Raw genomic sequence first — 18,435 nt, forward strand, 5'->3', positions numbered from 1 at the left:
GAAGGGTGGCGGAGGAAGGGCGACGGGGTTGGGCTGATGAGGAGGGTCCCTGGGGGCGCCGGTGGCTCCGGGTTGGCTTGGAGCCAGGCGGGGTGGAGAGGCAGAAAGGCCTGGTGGCCGGCCTGGCTTGGCCTAGGGCGACGGGTGGGACGCTGGGGGTGGGGGGCGCGGAAAACACCTCAGGGGCCGCGCCCACCGCGCCCCGCCCCGACGCTTCCCTTTGCCATGCCGGTAGCCAGGAGGCGGTGGGGCGGCGGCGGCCCCCGGGACTGGAGAGTCCCCGGCAGGGAGAGCGCCCGGACTTCCACGACTGCGGGGCACCGGAGGGGCCACGTCCCCTGGGCGGCTGGCAGGCAGGCAGGTGCAAGGCGCAGGGCAGGCGGGGTTCGGGTGAGGGCTGAGGAGGGGCACGGCTGGGCCCGGGAGGCGCAGAGCAGGCTCTTAGGGCGGCCAGCGGCAGCCGCACACGTCTACGGCCATACCACCCTGAACGCGCCCGATCTCGTCTGATCTCGGAAGCTAAGCAGGGTCGGGCCTGGTTAGTACTTGGATGGGAGACCGCCTGGGAATACCGGGTGCTGTAGGCTTTTTTCTTTGCCTTTTCTTTCCCCTTGGGCCACCCTTCCCATACCTTTACCGCCACAGCACCCCGCCCCCTTGCCCAACTAGGCTTCCTCCAAACGCCCCGTGCCCCCCTGGCCCCTCGCCAGCCGCGCACCGCACCGCGAGTCCCTGGCTCGCAGCAGGTGCCCCCTGCAGGGGCAGGCGTCTTCCAGCCAGCCCTTGGGCCTCCAAGCCACCACGCCCACGCACACCGGATCCAGAGGGGTGGGCTGGGGGTCGATGGGGGCGGGCGGGGTGGGCGAAGGCGACGCCTTCGGAGGGAGGGAACGCGGGAGGGCGACGATGACCCTGGCACCGATGGGCCGGGGCCAGCGCGGGCCGGACGGCACCCGCTCTGGGCAGGCGTGTCCTCCCATGGTCCTGCGCCTCGGGCCCTCATCCCCAGATCCCCTAGCCATTCCATCGGGCCGCCCGGAGCGCACGACCGCACTGGGCAACTGGCCCCACCTTAGGCCTGGGCCCGCCTCCACCTTGTCCCCAGCAGCCCTGGGGTGCGCTCCCACCCGCGGGCATTCCCTTCCTTCCCTTGGAACACCGTCCCTTTGCCCCCGTGCCGGGGGTCCCCGCTCCGGGTGGGCAGGACACAAGATGGCCGGTCGCCCGGGGCCTCCCCCCTTGGCGCCCGGGACCACCCGCTGGCACCAGAATCCGTGCTTAGTCTCCCTGCAACAGCGAAGCGAAGACCGAGGCTCGCTCGCTCAGCAAGATGGGGAGAGGGGGGCGCCCTGCACCTCGCCCCAAAGCAGCCCCCCATATAAAGGACGACAGCAGAGGAGGAATCGCCCACATGCCCCGAGGACCAGAGTGGGTCCAGGGCGGGAACGGGAGCAGAGCGGGTCTCGTGACGCCTTGGCTGCGCATCTCGGCCCCGAGGGGCTCCTCGGTGCCCAGAGCCCACCCAAGCACGACCACCCTCCCGAGGGCTAGCTGCCTAGCCAACACAGTCTCCTCCTGTTTGTGTGTGTGGGGGGGCGGGGGGATGGGTGGGGGGGTGGGTGGGGGTGTGGGGGTGTGGGGGTGTGTGGGGTGTGTGGGGTGTGGGGTGTGGGGTGGGGGGTGTGTGTCTGTTTCTGTGGTGTGCCCCTGTGTCTCCGTCCCTGTCCGCATCCAGGTCAGGGTCCGCGTCTGTCTGTCTTGGGGCCAGAGCGGGGGCGTGTGTTGGATACTCTGTCTGTGTCTCCCTCTCTGTCTCTCTCTTCCTCTCTGTCTACATCTCCGTCCGTCCGTGTCTCTGTCTTTCCCCGTGGGTCTGTGCGTCTGTCTATGCCAGCCGGCTTCTGGTGTCCCTCAGTCGGGTCCTCTTGTCGGTGGGTGGGCAGGGGAAGGGTGGCGGAGGAAGGGCGACGGGGTTGGGCTGATGAGGAGGGTCCCTGGGGGCGCCGGTGGCTCCGGGTTGGCTTGGAACCAGGCCGGGGTGGAGAGGCGGAAGGGCCTGGTGGCGGGCCTGGCTTGCCCTAAGGGCGGCGGGTGGGGCGCCGGGGGTGGGGGGGCGCGGAGAACAGCGCGCGGGCCACGCCCCCCGCGCCCCGACGCTCCCCTTGGCCCTCTCGGGAGCCAGGCGGCGGCCCCCGGGTCTGGAGAGTATCGGGCCGTGAGAGCGCTCGGTGTTCCGCGACTGCGGGGCGCTGGAGGCGCCACGTCCTCTGGGCGGTTTGGCAGGCAGGCAGGTGCAAGGCACAGGGCAGGCGTGGGGCGGTTGGGGGCTGAGGAGGGGCACGGCTGCGGCCCGGAGGCGCAGAGCAGGCTCTTAGGGCGGCCAGCGGCAGCGGCACACGTCTACGGCCATACCACCCTGAACGCGCCCGATCTCGTCTGATCTCGGAAGCTAAGCAGGGTCGGGCCTGGTTAGTACTTGGATGGGAGACCGCCTGGGAATACCGGGTGCTGTAGGCTTTTTTTCTTTGCCTTTTCTTTCCCCTTCGGCCTCCCTTCCTCTCCCTTCGCCGCCACAGTCCCCCCCCCCCCGCCCCGCCCCCTCCGCCCCTTGCCCAACAAGGCCTCCTGCAAACGCCCGGTGCCCCCCTGGCCCCTCGCCAGCCGCGCACCGCACCGAGGGTCCCTGTCTCGCAGCTTGTGCCCGCTGCACCGGCAGGCAGCCCCCAGCCCTTCCACCTCACAGCCACCACGCCCACGCACACCCGATCCAGAGGGGCGGGCTGGGGGAGGTGGGGGCGGGCTGGGTGGGCGGAGGCGGCGGCTTCGCAGGGAGGGAAAGGGGGAGGGCGGCGAGGACCGCCCGCGGGCTTGGGGCGGGGGGAGCGCGGGCGGGACGGCACCCCGTCTCGGCAGGCGTGCCCTCCCAAGGTCCTGCGCCTCGGGGCCTCATCCCCGGAGCCCCTAGCCATTCCCTTGGGCCGCCCCGAGTGCACAAGCGCACCGGGCAACCGGCCCCACCTTAGGCCTGGGCCCGCCTCCACCTTCTCCCCACCCGCCCTGGGCTGCGCTCCCGCGCGCGCGGGCATTCCCTTCCTTCCCGCGGAACACCGTCCCTCTGCCCCCAGGCCGGGGGTCCTCGCTCCGTGTGGGCAGGACACAAGATGGCCGACCGCCCGGGGCCTCCCCCGTTGGCACCCGGGACCACCCGTTGGCCCCCGACTCCGTGCTCAGTGTCCCCGCAACAGCGAAGCGCACAGCGAGGCTCGCTCGCTCGGCAAGACGGCGGGAGGGGGCGGCCCTGCACCACGCCCCAAAGCGGCCCCCCAAATAAAGGACGAGAGCAGAGGAGGAATCGCCCGCACGCCCCCAGGCCCAGAGTGGGTCCTGGGCGGGAACGGGAGCAGGGCGGGTCTCCTGAGGCCTTGGCTGCGCGACCTCGGCCCCGGGGGGCTCCTCGGTGCCCAGAGCCCACCCAAGCACGACCACCCTCCCGAGGAGGGCTAGCTGCCTAGCCAACACAGTCTCTTCCTCTGTGTGTGTGTGTGTGTGTGTGTGTGGTGTGTGTGTGGTGTGTGTGGTGTGTGTGTGGTGTGTGTGTCTGTTTCTGGGGTGTGCCCCTGTGTCTCCGTCCCTGTCCGCATCCAGGTCAGGGTCCGCGTCTGTCTGTCTTGGGGCCAGAGCGGGGGTGTGTGTTGGATACTCTGTCTGTGTTCTCCCTCTCTGTCCCTCTCTTCCTCTCTGTCTACATCTCCGTCCGTCCGTCCGTCCGTGTCTCTGTCTTTCCCCGTGGGTCTGTGCGTCTGTCTATGCCAGCCGGCTTCTGGTGTCCCTCAGTCGGGTCCTCTTGTCGGTGGGTGGGCAGGGGAAGGGTGGCGGAGGAAGGGCGACGGGGTTGGGCTGATGAGGAGGGTCCCTGGGGGCGCCGGTGGCTCCGGGTTGGCTTGGAGCCAGGCGGGGTGGAGAGGCAGAAAGGCCTGGTGGCCGGCCTGGCTTGGCCTAGGGCGACGGGTGGGACGCTGGGGGTGGGGGTGGGGGTGGGGGGCGCGGAAAACACCTCAGGGGCCGCGCCCACCGCGCCCCGCCCCGACGCTTCCCTTTGCCATGCCGGTAGCCAGGAGGCGGTGGGGCGGCGGCGGCCCCCGGGACTGGAGAGTCCCCGGCAGGGAGAGCGCCCGGACTTCCACGACTGCGGGGCACCGGAGGGGCCACGTCCCCTGGGCGGCTGGCAGGCAGGCAGGTGCAAGGCGCAGGGCAGGCGGGGTTCGGGTGAGGGCTGAGGAGGGGCACGGCTGGGCCCGGGAGGCGCAGAGCAGGCTCTTAGGGCGGCCAGCGGCAGCCGCACACGTCTACGGCCATACCACCCTGAACGCGCCCGATCTCGTCTGATCTCGGAAGCTAAGCAGGGTCGGGCCTGGTTAGTACTTGGATGGGAGACCGCCTGGGAATACCGGGTGCTGTAGGCTTTTTTCTTTGCCTTTTCTTTCCCCTTGGGCCACCCTTCCCATACCTTTACCGCCACAGCACCCCGCCCCCTTGCCCAACTAGGCTTCCTCCAAACGCCCCGTGCCCCCCTGGCCCCTCGCCAGCCGCGCACCGCACCGCGAGTCCCTGGCTCGCAGCAGGTGCCCCCTGCAGGGGCAGGCGTCTTCCAGCCAGCCCTTGGGCCTCCAAGCCACCACGCCCACGCACACCGGATCCAGAGGGCTGGGCTGGGGGTCGATGGGGGCGGGCGGGGTGGGCGAAGGCGACGCCTTCGGAGGGAGGGAACGCGGGAGGGCGACGAAGACCCTGGCACCGATGGGCCGGGGCCAGCGCGGGCCGGACGGCACCCGCTCTGGGCAGGCGTGTCCTCCCATGGTCCTGCGCCTCGGGCCCTCATCCCCACATCCCCTAGCCATTCCATCGGGCCGCCCGGAGCGCACGACCGCACTGGGCAACTGGCCCCACCTTAGGCCTGGGCCCGCCTCCACCTTGTCCCCAGCAGCCCTGGGGTGCGCTCCCACCCGCGGGCATTCCCTTCCTTCCCTTGGAACACCGTCCCTTTGCCCCCGTGCCGGGGGTCCCCGCTCCGGGTGGGCAGGACACAAGATGGCCGGTCGCCCGGGGCCTCCCCCCTTGGCGCCCGGGACCACCCGCTGGCACCAGAATCCGTGCTTAGTCTCCCTGCAACAGCGAAGCGAAGACCGAGGCTCGCTCGCTCAGCAAGATGGGGAGAGGGGGGCGCCCTGCACCTCGCCCCAAAGCAGCCCCCCATATAAAGGACGACAGCAGAGGAGGAATCGCCCACATGCCCCGAGGACCAGAGTGGGTCCAGGGCGGGAACGGGAGCAGAGCGGGTCTCGTGACGCCTTGGCTGCGCATCTCGGCCCCGAGGGGCTCCTCGGTGCCCAGAGCCCACCCAAGCACGACCACCCTCCCGAGGGCTAGCTGCCTAGCCAACACAGTCTCCTCCTGTTTGTGTGTGTGGGGGGGCGGGGGGATGGGTGGGGGGGTGGGTGGGGGTGTGGGGGTGTGGGGGTGTGTGGGGTGTGTGGGGTGTGGGGTGTGGGGTGGGGGGTGTGTGTCTGTTTCTGTGGTGTGCCCCTGTGTCTCCGTCCCTGTCCGCATCCAGGTCAGGGTCCGCGTCTGTCTGTCTTGGGGCCAGAGCGGGGGCGTGTGTTGGATACTCTGTCTGTGTCTCCCTCTCTGTCTCTCTCTTCCTCTCTGTCTACATCTCCGTCCGTCCGTGTCTCTGTCTTTCCCCGTGGGTCTGTGCGTCTGTCTATGCCAGCCGGCTTCTGGTGTCCCTCAGTCGGGTCCTCTTGTCGGTGGGTGGGCAGGGGAAGGGTGGCGGAGGAAGGGCGACGGGGTTGGGCTGATGAGGAGGGTCCCTGGGGGCGCCGGTGGCTCCGGGTTGGCTTGGAACCAGGCCGGGGTGGAGAGGCGGAAGGGCCTGGTGGCGGGCCTGGCTTGCCCTAAGGGCGGCGGGTGGGGCGCCGGGGGTGGGGGGGCGCGGAGAACAGCGCGCGGGCCACGCCCCCCGCGCCCCGACGCTCCCCTTGGCCCTCTCGGGAGCCAGGCGGCGGCCCCCGGGTCTGGAGAGTATCGGGCCGTGAGAGCGCTCGGTGTTCCGCGACTGCGGGGCGCTGGAGGCGCCACGTCCTCTGGGCGGTTTGGCAGGCAGGCAGGTGCAAGGCACAGGGCAGGCGTGGGGCGGTTGGGGGCTGAGGAGGGGCACGGCTGCGGCCCGGAGGCGCAGAGCAGGCTCTTAGGGCGGCCAGCGGCAGCGGCACACGTCTACGGCCATACCACCCTGAACGCGCCCGATCTCGTCTGATCTCGGAAGCTAAGCAGGGTCGGGCCTGGTTAGTACTTGGATGGGAGACCGCCTGGGAATACCGGGTGCTGTAGGCTTTTTTTCTTTGCCTTTTCTTTCCCCTTCGGCCTCCCTTCCTCTCCCTTCGCCGCCACAGTCCCCCCCCCCCCCGCCCCGCCCCCTCCGCCCCTTGCCCAACAAGGCCTCCTGCAAACGCCCGGTGCCCCCCTGGCCCCTCGCCAGCCGCGCACCGCACCGAGGGTCCCTGTCTCGCAGCTTGTGCCCGCTGCACCGGCAGGCAGCCCCCAGCCCTTCCACCTCACAGCCACCACGCCCACGCACACCCGATCCAGAGGGGCGGGCTGGGGGAGGTGGGGGCGGGCTGGGTGGGCGGAGGCGGCGGCTTCGCAGGGAGGGAAAGGGGGAGGGCGGCGAGGACCGCCCGCGGGCTTGGGGCGGGGGGAGCGCGGGCGGGACGGCACCCCGTCTCGGCAGGCGTGCCCTCCCAAGGTCCTGCGCCTCGGGGCCTCATCCCCGGAGCCCCTAGCCATTCCCTTGGGCCGCCCCGAGTGCACAAGCGCACCGGGCAACCGGCCCCACCTTAGGCCTGGGCCCGCCTCCACCTTCTCCCCACCCGCCCTGGGCTGCGCTCCCGCGCGCGCGGGCATTCCCTTCCTTCCCGCGGAACACCGTCCCTCTGCCCCCAGGCCGGGGGTCCTCGCTCCGTGTGGGCAGGACACAAGATGGCCGACCGCCCGGGGCCTCCCCCGTTGGCACCCGGGACCACCCGTTGGCCCCCGACTCCGTGCTCAGTGTCCCCGCAACAGCGAAGCGCACAGCGAGGCTCGCTCGCTCGGCAAGACGGCGGGAGGGGGCGGCCCTGCACCACGCCCCAAAGCGGCCCCCCAAATAAAGGACGAGAGCAGAGGAGGAATCGCCCGCACGCCCCCAGGCCCAGAGTGGGTCCTGGGCGGGAACGGGAGCAGGGCGGGTCTCCTGAGGCCTTGGCTGCGCGACCTCGGCCCCGGGGGGCTCCTCGGTGCCCAGAGCCCACCCAAGCACGACCACCCTCCCGAGGAGGGCTAGCTGCCTAGCCAACACAGTCTCTTCCTCTGTGTGTGTGTGTGTGTGTGTGTGTGTGGTGTGTGTGTGGTGTGTGTGGTGTGTGTGTGGTGTGTGTGTCTGTTTCTGGGGTGTGCCCCTGTGTCTCCGTCCCTGTCCGCATCCAGGTCAGGGTCCGCGTCTGTCTGTCTTGGGGCCAGAGCGGGGGTGTGTGTTGGATACTCTGTCTGTGTTCTCCCTCTCTGTCCCTCTCTTCCTCTCTGTCTACATCTCCGTCCGTCCGTCCGTCCGTGTCTCTGTCTTTCCCCGTGGGTCTGTGCGTCTGTCTATGCCAGCCGGCTTCCGGTGTCCCTCAGTCGGGTCCTCTTGTCGGTGGGTGGGCAGGGGAAGGGTGGCGGAGGAAGGGCGACGGGGTTGGGCTGATGAGGAGGGTCCCTGGGGGCGCCGGTGGCTCCGGGTTGGCTTGGAGCCAGGCGGGGTGGAGAGGCAGAAAGGCCTGGTGGCCGGCCTGGCTTGGCCTAGGGCGACGGGTGGGACGCTGGGGGTGGGGGGCGCGGAAAACACCTCAGGGGCCGCGCCCACCGCGCCCCGCCCCGACGCTTCCCTTTGCCATGCCGGTAGCCAGGAGGCGGTGGGGCGGCGGCGGCCCCCGGGACTGGAGAGTCCCCGGCAGGGAGAGCGCCCGGACTTCCACGACTGCGGGGCACCGGAGGGGCCACGTCCCCTGGGCGGCTGGCAGGCAGGCAGGTGCAAGGCGCAGGGCAGGCGGGGTTCGGGTGAGGGCTGAGGAGGGGCACGGCTGGGCCCGGGAGGCGCAGAGCAGGCTCTTAGGGCGGCCAGCGGCAGCCGCACACGTCTACGGCCATACCACCCTGAACGCGCCCGATCTCGTCTGATCTCGGAAGCTAAGCAGGGTCGGGCCTGGTTAGTACTTGGATGGGAGACCGCCTGGGAATACCGGGTGCTGTAGGCTTTTTTCTTTGCCTTTTCTTTCCCCTTGGGCCACCCTTCCCATACCTTTACCGCCACAGCACCCCGCCCCCTTGCCCAACTAGGCTTCCTCCAAACGCCCCGTGCCCCCCTGGCCCCTCGCCAGCCGCGCACCGCACCGCGAGTCCCTGGCTCGCAGCAGGTGCCCCCTGCAGGGGCAGGCGTCTTCCAGCCAGCCCTTGGGCCTCCAAGCCACCACGCCCACGCACACCGGATCCAGAGGGGTGGGCTGGGGGTCGATGGGGGCGGGCGGGGTGGGCGAAGGCGACGCCTTCGGAGGGAGGGAACGCGGGAGGGCGACGATGACCCTGGCACCGATGGGCCGGGGCCAGCGCGGGCCGGACGGCACCCGCTCTGGGCAGGCGTGTCCTCCCATGGTCCTGCGCCTCGGGCCCTCATCCCCAGATCCCCTAGCCATTCCATCGGGCCGCCCGGAGCGCACGACCGCACTGGGCAACTGGCCCCACCTTAGGCCTGGGCCCGCCTCCACCTTGTCCCCAGCAGCCCTGGGGTGCGCTCCCACCCGCGGGCATTCCCTTCCTTCCCTTGAAACACCGTCCCTTTGCCCCCGTGCCGGGGGTCCCCGCTCCGGGTGGGCAGGACACAAGATGGCCGGTCGCCCGGGGCCTCCCCCCTTGGCGCCCGGGACCACCCGCTGGCACCAGAATCCGTGCTTAGTCTCCCTGCAACAGCGAAGCGAAGACCGAGGCTCGCTCGCTCAGCAAGATGGGTAGAGGGGGGCGCCCTGCACCTCGCCCCAAAGCAGCCCCCCATATTAAGGACGACAGCAGAGGAGGAATCGCCCACATGCCCCGAGGACCAGAGTGGGTCCAGGGCGGGAACGGGAGCAGAGCGGGTCTCGTGACGCCTTGGCTGCGCATCTCGGCCCCGAGGGGCTCCTCGGTGCCCAGAGCCCACCCAAGCACGACCACCCTCCCGAGGGCTAGCTGCCTAGCCAACACAGTCTCCTCCTGTTTGTGTGTGTGTGGGGGGGGGGGATGGGTGGGGGGGGGGTGGGGGTGTGGGGGTGTGGGGGTGTGTGGGGTGTGTGGGGTGTGGGGTGTGGGGTGGGGGGTGTGTGTCTGTTTCTGTGGTGTGCCCCTGTGTCTCCGTCCCTGTCCGCATCCAGGTCAGGGTCCGCGTCTGTCTGTCTTGGGGCCAGAGCGGGGGCGTGTGTTGGATACTCTGTCTGTGTCTCCCTCTCTGTCTCTCTCTTCCTCTCTGTCTACATCTCCGTCCGTCCGTGTCTCTGTCTTTCCCCGTGGGTCTGTGCGTCTGTCTATGCCAGCCGGCTTCTGGTGTCCCTCAGTCGGGTCCTCTTGTCGGTGGGTGGGCAGGGGAAGGGTGGCGGAGGAAGGGCGACGGGGTTGGGCTGATGAGGAGGGTCCCTGGGGGCGCCGGTGGCTCCGGGTTGGCTTGGAACCAGGCCGGGGTGGAGAGGCGGAAGGGCCTGGTGGCGGGCCTGGCTTGCCCTAAGGGCGGCGGGTGGGGCGCCGGGGGTGGGGGGGCGCGGAGAACAGCGCGCGGGCCACGCCCCCCGCGCCCCGACGCTCCCCTTGGCCCTCTCGGGAGCCAGGCGGCGGCCCCCGGGTCTGGAGAGTATCGGGCCGTGAGAGCGCTCGGTGTTCCGCGACTGCGGGGCGCTGGAGGCGCCACGTCCTCTGGGCGGTTTGGCAGGCAGGCAGGTGCAAGGCACAGGGCAGGCGTGGGGCGGTTGGGGGCTGAGGAGGGGCACGGCTGCGGCCCGGAGGCGCAGAGCAGGCTCTTAGGGCGGCCAGCGGCAGCGGCACACGTCTACGGCCATACCACCCTGAACGCGCCCGATCTCGTCTGATCTCGGAAGCTAAGCAGGGTCGGGCCTGGTTAGTACTTGGATGGGAGACCGCCTGGGAATACCGGGTGCTGTAGGCTTTTTTTCTTTGCCTTTTCTTTCCCCTTCGGCCTCCCTTCCTCTCCCTTCGCCGCCACAGTCCCCCCCCCCCCGCCCCGCCCCCTCCGCCCCTTGCCCAACAAGGCCTCCTGCAAACGCCCGGTGCCCCCCTGGCCCCTCGCCAGCCGCGCACCGCACCGAGGGTCCCTGTCTCGCAGCTTGTGCCCGCTGCACCGGCAGGCAGCCCCCAGCCCTTCCACCTCACAGCCACCACGCCCACGCACACCCGATCCAGAGGGGCGGGCTGGGGGAGGTGGGGGCGGGCTGGGTGGGCGGAGGCGGCGGCTTCGCAGGGAGGGAAAGGGGGAGGGCGGCGAGGACCGCCCGCGGGCTTGGGGCGGGGGGAGCGCGGGCGGGACGGCACCCCGTCTCGGCAGGCGTGCCCTCCCAAGGTCCTGCGCCTCGGGGCCTCATCCCCGGAGCCCCTAGCCATTCCCTTGGGCCGCCCCGAGTGCACAAGCGCACCGGGCAACCGGCCCCACCTTAGGCCTGGGCCCGCCTCCACCTTCTCCCCACCCGCCCTGGGCTGCGCTCCCGCGCGCGCGGGCATTCCCTTCCTTCCCGCGGAACACCGTCCCTCTGCCCCCAGGCCGGGGGTCCTCGCTCCGTGTGGGCAGGACACAAGATGGCCGACCGCCCGGGGCCTCCCCCGTTGGCACCCGGGACCACCCGTTGGCCCCCGACTCCGTGCTCAGTGTCCCCGCAACAGCGAAGCGCACAGCGAGGCTCGCTCGCTCGGCAAGACGGCGGGAGGGGGCGGCCCTGCACCACGCCCCAAAGCGGCCCCCCAAATAAAGGACGAGAGCAGAGGAGGAATCGCCCGCACGCCCCCAGGCCCAGAGTGGGTCCTGGGCGGGAACGGGAGCAGGGCGGGTCTCCTGAGGCCTTGGCTGCGCGACCTCGGCCCCGGGGGGCTCCTCGGTGCCCAGAGCCCACCCAAGCACGACCACCCTCCCGAGGAGGGCTAGCTGCCTAGCCAACACAGTCTCTTCCTCTGTGTGTGTGTGTGTGTGTGTGTGTGGTGTGTGTGTGGTGTGTGTGGTGTGTGTGTGGTGTGTGTGTCTGTTTCTGGGGTGTGCCCCTGTGTCTCCGTCCCTGTCCGCATCCAGGTCAGGGTCCGCGTCTGTCTGTCTTGGGGCCAGAGCGGGGGTGTGTGTTGGATACTCTGTCTGTGTTCTCCCTCTCTGTCCCTCTCTTCCTCTCTGTCTACATCTCCGTCCGTCCGTCCGTCCGTGTCTCTGTCTTTCCCCGTGGGTCTGTGCGTCTGTCTATGCCAGCCGGCTTCTGGTGTCCCTCAGTCGGGTCCTCTTGTCGGTGGGTGGGCAGGGGAAGGGTGGCGGAGGAAGGGCGACGGGGTTGGGCTGATGAGGAGGGTCCCTGGGGGCGCCGGTGGCTCCGGGTTGGCTTGGAGCCAGGCGGGGTGGAGAGGCAGAAAGGCCTGGTGGCCGGCCTGGCTTGGCCTAGGGCGACGGGTGGGACGCTGGGGGTGGGGGTGGGGGTGGGGGGCGCGGAAAACACCTCAGGGGCCGCGCCCACCGCGCCCCGCCCCGACGCTTCCCTTTGCCATGCCGGTAGCCAGGAGGCGGTGGGGCGGCGGCGGCCCCCGGGACTGGAGAGTCCCCGGCAGGGAGAGCGCCCGGACTTCCACGACTGCGGGGCACCGGAGGGGCCACGTCCCCTGGGCGGCTGGCAGGCAGGCAGGTGCAAGGCGCAGGGCAGGCGGGGTTCGGGTGAGGGCTGAGGAGGGGCACGGCTGGGCCCGGGAGGCGCAGAGCAGGCTCTTAGGGCGGCCAGCGGCAGCCGCACACGTCTACGGCCATACCACCCTGAACGCGCCCGATCTCGTCTGATCTCGGAAGCTAAGCAGGGTCGGGCCTGGTTAGTACTTGGATGGGAGACCGCCTGGGAATACCGGGTGCTGTAGGCTTTTTTCTTTGCCTTTTCTTTCCCCTTGGGCCACCCTTCCCATACCTTTACCGCCACAGCACCCCGCCCCCTTGCCCAACTAGGCTTCCTCCAAACGCCCCGTGCCCCCCTGGCCCCTCGCCAGCCGCGCACCGCACCGCGAGTCCCTGGCTCGCAGCAGGTGCCCCCTGCAGGGGCAGGCGTCTTCCAGCCAGCCCTTGGGCCTCCAAGCCACCACGCCCACGCACACCGGATCCAGAGGGCTGGGCTGGGGGTCGATGGGGGCGGGCGGGGTGGGCGAAGGCGACGCCTTCGGAGGGAGGGAACGCGGGAGGGCGACGAAGACCCTGGCACCGATGGGCCGGGGCCAGCGCGGGCCGGACGGCACCCGCTCTGGGCAGGCGTGTCCTCCCATGGTCCTGCGCCTCGGGCCCTCATCCCCACATCCCCTAGCCATTCCATCGGGCCGCCCGGAGCGCACGACCGCACTGGGCAACTGGCCCCACCTTAGGCCTGGGCCCGCCTCCACCTTGTCCCCAGCAGCCCTGGGGTGCGCTCCCACCCGCGGGCATTCCCTTCCTTCCCTTGGAACACCGTCCCTTTGCCCCCGTGCCGGGGGTCCCCGCTCCGGGTGGGCAGGACACAAGATGGCCGGTCGCCCGGGGCCTCCCCCCTTGGCGCCCGGGACCACCCGCTGGCACCAGAATCCGTGCTTAGTCTCCCTGCAACAGCGAAGCGAAGACCGAGGCTCGCTCGCTCAGCAAGATGGGGAGAGGGGGGCGCCCTGCACCTCGCCCCAAAGCAGCCCCCCATATAAAGGACGACAGCAGAGGAGGAATCGCCCACATGCCCCGAGGACCAGAGTGGGTCCAGGGCGGGAACGGGAGCAGAGCGGGTCTCGTGACGCCTTGGCTGCGCATCTCGGCCCCGAGGGGCTCCTCGGTGCCCAGAGCCCACCCAAGCACGACCACCCTCCCGAGGGCTAGCTGCCTAGCCAACACAGTCTCCTCCTGTTTGTGTGTGTGGGGGGGCGGGGGGATGGGTGGGGGGGTGGGTGGGGGTGTGGGGGTGTGGGGGTGTGTGGGGTGTGTGGGGTGTGGGGTGTGGGGTGGGGGGTGTGTGTCTGTTTCTGTGGTGTGCCCCTGTGTCTCCGTCCCTGTCCGCATCCAGGTCAGGGTCCGCGTCTGTCTGTCTTGGGGCCAGAGCGGGGGCGTGTGTTGGATACTCTGTCTGTGTCTCCCTCTCTGTCTCTCTCTTCCTCTCTGTCTACATCTCCGTCCGTCCGTGTCTCTGTCTTTCCCCGTGGGTCTGTGCGTCTGTCTATGCCAGCCGGCTTCTGGTGTCCCTCAGTCGGGTCCTCTTGTCGGTGGGTGGGCAGGGGAAGGGTGGCGGAGGAAGGGCGACGGGGTTGGGCTGATGAGGAGGGTCCCTGGGGGCGCCGGTGGCTCCGGGTTGGCTTGGAACCAGGCCGGGGTGGAGAGGCGGAAGGGCCTGGTGGCGGGCCTGGCTTGCCCTAAGGGCGGCGGGTGGGGCGCCGGGGGTGGGGGGGCGCGGAGAACAGCGCGCGGGCCACGCCCCCCGCGCCCCGACGCTCCCCTTGGCCCTCTCGGGAGCCAGGCGGCGGCCCCCGGGTCTGGAGAGTATCGGGCCGTGAGAGCGCTCGGTGTTCCGCGACTGCGGGGCGCTGGAGGCGCCACGTCCTCTGGGCGGTTTGGCAGGCAGGCAGGTGCAAGGCACAGGGCAGGCGTGGGGCGGTTGGGGGCTGAGGAGGGGCACGGCTGCGGCCCGGAGGCGCAGAGCAGGCTCTTAGGGCGGCCAGCGGCAGCGGCACACGTCTACGGCCATACCACCCTGAACGCGCCCGATCTCGTCTGATCTCGGAAGCTAAGCAGGGTCGGGCCTGGTTAGTACTTGGATGGGAGACCGCCTGGGAATACCGGGTGCTGTAGGCTTTTTTTCTTTGCCTTTTCTTTCCCCTTCGGCCTCCCTTCCTCTCCCTTCGCCGCCACAGTCCCCCCCCCCCCGCCCCGCCCCCTCCGCCCCTTGCCCAACAAGGCCTCCTGCAAACGCCCGGTGCCCCCCTGGCCCCTCGCCAGCCGCGCACCGCACCGAGGGTCCCTGTCTCGCAGCTTGTGCCCGCTGCACCGGCAGGCAGCCCCCAGCCCTTCCACCTCACAGCCACCACGCCCACGCACACCCGATCCAGAGGGGCGGGCTGGGGGAGGTGGGGGCGGGCTGGGTGGGCGGAGGCGGCGGCTTCGCAGGGAGGGAAAGGGGGAGGGCGGCGAGGACCGCCCGCGGGCTTGGGGCGGGGGGAGCGCGGGCGGGACGGCACCCCGTCTCGGCAGGCGTGCCCTCCCAAGGTCCTGCGCCTCGGGGCCTCATCCCCGGAGCCCCTAGCCATTCCCTTGGGCCGCCCCGAGTGCACAAGCGCACCGGGCAACCGGCCCCACCTTAGGCCTGGGCCCGCCTCCACCTTCTCCCCACCCGCCCTGGGCTGCGCTCCCGCGCGCGCGGGCATTCCCTTCCTTCCCGCGGAACACCGTCCCTCTGCCCCCAGGCCGGGGGTCCTCGCTCCGTGTGGGCAGGACACAAGATGGCCGACCGCCCGGGGCCTCCCCCGTTGGCACCCGGGACCACCCGTTGGCCCCCGACTCCGTGCTCAGTGTCCCCGCAACAGCGAAGCGCACAGCGAGGCTCGCTCGCTCGGCAAGACGGCGGGAGGGGGCGGCCCTGCACCACGCCCCAAAGCGGCCCCCCAAATAAAGGACGAGAGCAGAGGAGGAATCGCCCGCACGCCCCCAGGCCCAGAGTGGGTCCTGGGCGGGAACGGGAGCAGGGCGGGTCTCCTGAGGCCTTGGCTGCGCGACCTCGGCCCCGGGGGGCTCCTCGGTGCCCAGAGCCCACCCAAGCACGACCACCCTCCCGAGGAGGGCTAGCTGCCTAGCCAACACAGTCTCTTCCTCTGTGTGTGTGTGTGTGTGTGTGTGGTGTGTGTGTGGTGTGTGTGGTGTGTGTGTGGTGTGTGTGTCTGTTTCTGGGGTGTGCCCCTGTGTCTCCGTCCCTGTCCGCATCCAGGTCAGGGTCCGCGTCTGTCTGTCTTGGGGCCAGAGCGGGGGTGTGTGTTGGATACTCTGTCTGTGTTCTCCCTCTCTGTCCCTCTCTTCCTCTCTGTCTACATCTCCGTCCGTCCGTCCGTCCGTGTCTCTGTCTTTCCCCGTGGGTCTGTGCGTCTGTCTATGCCAGCCGGCTTCTGGTGTCCCTCAGTCGGGTCCTCTTGTCGGTGGGTGGGCAGGGGAAGGGTGGCGGAGGAAGGGCGACGGGGTTGGGCTGATGAGGAGGGTCCCTGGGGGCGCCGGTGGCTCCGGGTTGGCTTGGAGCCAGGCGGGGTGGAGAGGCAGAAAGGCCTGGTGGCCGGCCTGGCTTGGCCTAGGGCGACGGGTGGGACGCTGGGGGTGGGGGGCGCGGAAAACACCTCAGGGGCCGCGCCCACCGCGCCCCGCCCCGACGCTTCCCTTTGCCATGCCGGTAGCCAGGAGGCGGTGGGGCGGCGGCGGCCCCCGGGACTGGAGAGTCCCCGGCAGGGAGAGCGCCCGGACTTCCACGACTGCGGGGCACCGGAGGGGCCACGTCCCCTGGGCGGCTGGCAGGCAGGCAGGTGCAAGGCGCAGGGCAGGCGGGGTTCGGGTGAGGGCTGAGGAGGGGCACGGCTGGGCCCGGGAGGCGCAGAGCAGGCTCTTAGGGCGGCCAGCGGCAGCCGCACACGTCTACGGCCATACCACCCTGAACGCGCCCGATCTCGTCTGATCTCGGAAGCTAAGCAGGGTCGGGCCTGGTTAGTACTTGGATGGGAGACCGCCTGGGAATACCGGGTGCTGTAGGCTTTTTTCTTTGCCTTTTCTTTCCCCTTGGGCCACCCTTCCCATACCTTTACCGCCACAGCACCCCGCCCCCTTGCCCAACTAGGCTTCCTCCAAACGCCCCGTGCCCCCCTGGCCCCTCGCCAGCCGCGCACCGCACCGCGAGTCCCTGGCTCGCAGCAGGTGCCCCCTGCAGGGGCAGGCGTCTTCCAGCCAGCCCTTGGGCCTCCAAGCCACCACGCCCACGCACACCGGATCCAGAGGGGTGGGCTGGGGGTCGATGGGGGCGGGCGGGGTGGGCGAAGGCGACGCCTTCGGAGGGAGGGAACGCGGGAGGGCGACGATGACCCTGGCACCGATGGGCCGGGGCCAGCGCGGGCCGGACGGCACCCGCTCTGGGCAGGCGTGTCCTCCCATGGTCCTGCGCCTCGGGCCCTCATCCCCAGATCCCCTAGCCATTCCATCGGGCCGCCCGGAGCGCACGACCGCACTGGGCAACTGGCCCCACCTTAGGCCTGGGCCCGCCTCCACCTTGTCCCCAGCAGCCCTGGGGTGCGCTCCCACCCGCGGGCATTCCCTTCCTTCCCTTGGAACACCGTCCCTTTGCCCCCGTGCCGGGGGTCCCCGCTCCGGGTGGGCAGGACACAAGATGGCCGGTCGCCCGGGGCCTCCCCCCTTGGCGCCCGGGACCACCCGCTGGCACCAGAATCCGTGCTTAGTCTCCCTGCAACAGCGAAGCGAAGACCGAGGCTCGCTCGCTCAGCAAGATGGGGAGAGGGGGGCGCCCTGCACCTCGCCCCAAAGCAGCCCCCCATATAAAGGACGACAGCAGAGGAGGAATCGCCCACATGCCCCGAGGACCAGAGTGGGTCCAGGGCGGGAACGGGAGCAGAGCGGGTCTCGTGACGCCTTGGCTGCGCATCTCGGCCCCGAGGGGCTCCTCGGTGCCCAGAGCCCACCCAAGCACGACCACCCTCCCGAGGGCTAGCTGCCTAGCCAACACAGTCTCCTCCTGTTTGTGTGTGTGGGGGGGCGGGGGGATGGGTGGGGGGGTGGGTGGGGGTGTGGGGGTGTGGGGGTGTGTGGGGTGTGTGGGGTGTGGGGTGTGGGGTGGGGGGTGTGTGTCTGTTTCTGTGGTGTGCCCCTGTGTCTCCGTCCCTGTCCGCATCCAGGTCAGGGTCCGCGTCTGTCTGTCTTGGGGCCAGAGCGGGGGCGTGTGTTGGATACTCTGTCTGTGTCTCCCTCTCTGTCTCTCTCTTCCTCTCTGTCTACATCTCCGTCCGTCCGTGTCTCTGTCTTTCCCCGTGGGTCTGTGCGTCTGTCTATGCCAGCCGGCTTCTGGTGTCCCTCAGTCGGGTCCTCTTGTCGGTGGGTGGGCAGGGGAAGGGTGGCGGAGGAAGGGCGACGGGGTTGGGCTGATGAGGAGGGTCCCTGGGGGCGCCGGTGGCTCCGGGTTGGCTTGGAACCAGGCCGGGGTGGAGAGGCGGAAGGGCCTGGTGGCGGGCCTGGCTTGCCCTAAGGGCGGCGGGTGGGGCGCCGGGGGTGGGGGGGCGCGGAGAACAGCGCGCGGGCCACGCCCCCCGCGCCCCGACGCTCCCCTTGGCCCTCTCGGGAGCCAGGCGGCGGCCCCCGGGTCTGGAGAGTATCGGGCCGTGAGAGCGCTCGGTGTTCCGCGACTGCGGGGCGCTGGAGGCGCCACGTCCTCTGGGCGGTTTGGCAGGCAGGCAGGTGCAAGGCACAGGGCAGGCGTGGGGCGGTTGGGGGCTGAGGAGGGGCACGGCTGCGGCCCGGAGGCGCAGAGCAGGCTCTTAGGGCGGCCAGCGGCAGCGGCACACGTCTACGGCCATACCACCCTGAACGCGCCCGATCTCGTCTGATCTCGGAAGCTAAGCAGGGTCGGGCCTGGTTAGTACTTGGATGGGAGACCGCCTGGGAATACCGGGTGCTGTAGGCTTTTTTTCTTTGCCTTTTCTTTCCCCTTCGGCCTCCCTTCCTCTCCCTTCGCCGCCACAGTCCCCCCCCCCCCGCCCCGCCCCCTCCGCCCCTTGCCCAACAAGGCCTCCTGCAAACGCCCGGTGCCCCCCTGGCCCCTCGCCAGCCGCGCACCGCACCGAGGGTCCCTGTCTCGCAGCTTGTGCCCGCTGCACCGGCAGGCAGCCCCCAGCCCTTCCACCTCACAGCCACCACGCCCACGCACACCCGATCCAGAGGGGCGGGCTGGGGGAGGTGGGGGCGGGCTGGGTGGGCGGAGGCGGCGGCTTCGCAGGGAGGGAAAGGGGGAGGGCGGCGAGGACCGCCCGCGGGCTTGGGGCGGGGGGAGCGCGGGCGGGACGGCACCCCGTCTCGGCAGGCGTGCCCTCCCAAGGTCCTGCGCCTCGGGGCCTCATCCCCGG

The 18,435-nt window shown here is 70.8% G+C and overlaps 10 non-coding genes across 10 annotated transcripts; all 10 read left to right on the plus strand.

The window, feature by feature from the left end:
• The first annotated feature begins 468 nt into the window (after positions 1 to 468).
• LOC135364841 (5S ribosomal RNA) lies at positions 469 to 587 on the plus strand. The gene has a single exon (XR_010412649.1). It is a non-coding gene; the product is annotated as a 5S ribosomal RNA (ribosomal RNA).
• Positions 588 to 2,398: 1,811 nt separating this feature from the next.
• On the plus strand, positions 2,399 to 2,517 carry LOC135364843 (5S ribosomal RNA). Its single transcript, XR_010412651.1, has one exon. It is a non-coding gene; the product is annotated as a 5S ribosomal RNA (ribosomal RNA).
• A 1,827-nt stretch (positions 2,518 to 4,344) lies between these two features.
• On the plus strand, positions 4,345 to 4,463 carry LOC135364844 (5S ribosomal RNA). Its single transcript, XR_010412652.1, has one exon. It is a non-coding gene; the product is annotated as a 5S ribosomal RNA (ribosomal RNA).
• A 1,811-nt stretch (positions 4,464 to 6,274) lies between these two features.
• LOC135364845 (5S ribosomal RNA) lies at positions 6,275 to 6,393 on the plus strand. Its single transcript, XR_010412653.1, has one exon. It is a non-coding gene; the product is annotated as a 5S ribosomal RNA (ribosomal RNA).
• A 1,818-nt stretch (positions 6,394 to 8,211) lies between these two features.
• Positions 8,212 to 8,330, plus strand: LOC135364846 (5S ribosomal RNA). Its single transcript, XR_010412654.1, has one exon. It is a non-coding gene; the product is annotated as a 5S ribosomal RNA (ribosomal RNA).
• Positions 8,331 to 10,139: 1,809 nt separating this feature from the next.
• Positions 10,140 to 10,258, plus strand: LOC135364847 (5S ribosomal RNA). The gene has a single exon (XR_010412655.1). It is a non-coding gene; the product is annotated as a 5S ribosomal RNA (ribosomal RNA).
• Positions 10,259 to 12,085: 1,827 nt separating this feature from the next.
• On the plus strand, positions 12,086 to 12,204 carry LOC135364848 (5S ribosomal RNA). Its single transcript, XR_010412656.1, has one exon. It is a non-coding gene; the product is annotated as a 5S ribosomal RNA (ribosomal RNA).
• Positions 12,205 to 14,015: 1,811 nt separating this feature from the next.
• On the plus strand, positions 14,016 to 14,134 carry LOC135364849 (5S ribosomal RNA). Its single transcript, XR_010412657.1, has one exon. It is a non-coding gene; the product is annotated as a 5S ribosomal RNA (ribosomal RNA).
• A 1,813-nt stretch (positions 14,135 to 15,947) lies between these two features.
• LOC135364850 (5S ribosomal RNA) lies at positions 15,948 to 16,066 on the plus strand. The gene has a single exon (XR_010412658.1). It is a non-coding gene; the product is annotated as a 5S ribosomal RNA (ribosomal RNA).
• Positions 16,067 to 17,877: 1,811 nt separating this feature from the next.
• On the plus strand, positions 17,878 to 17,996 carry LOC135364851 (5S ribosomal RNA). The gene has a single exon (XR_010412659.1). It is a non-coding gene; the product is annotated as a 5S ribosomal RNA (ribosomal RNA).
• Positions 17,997 to 18,435: the final 439 nt, after the last annotated feature.

Source organism: Mirounga angustirostris, unplaced genomic scaffold, assembly GCF_029215605.1.
Source record: "Mirounga angustirostris isolate CCGP_5_RB_7025 unplaced genomic scaffold, mMirAng1.0.hap1 SCAF_6, whole genome shotgun sequence".
Lineage (NCBI taxonomy): Eukaryota > Metazoa > Chordata > Mammalia > Carnivora > Phocidae > Mirounga > Mirounga angustirostris.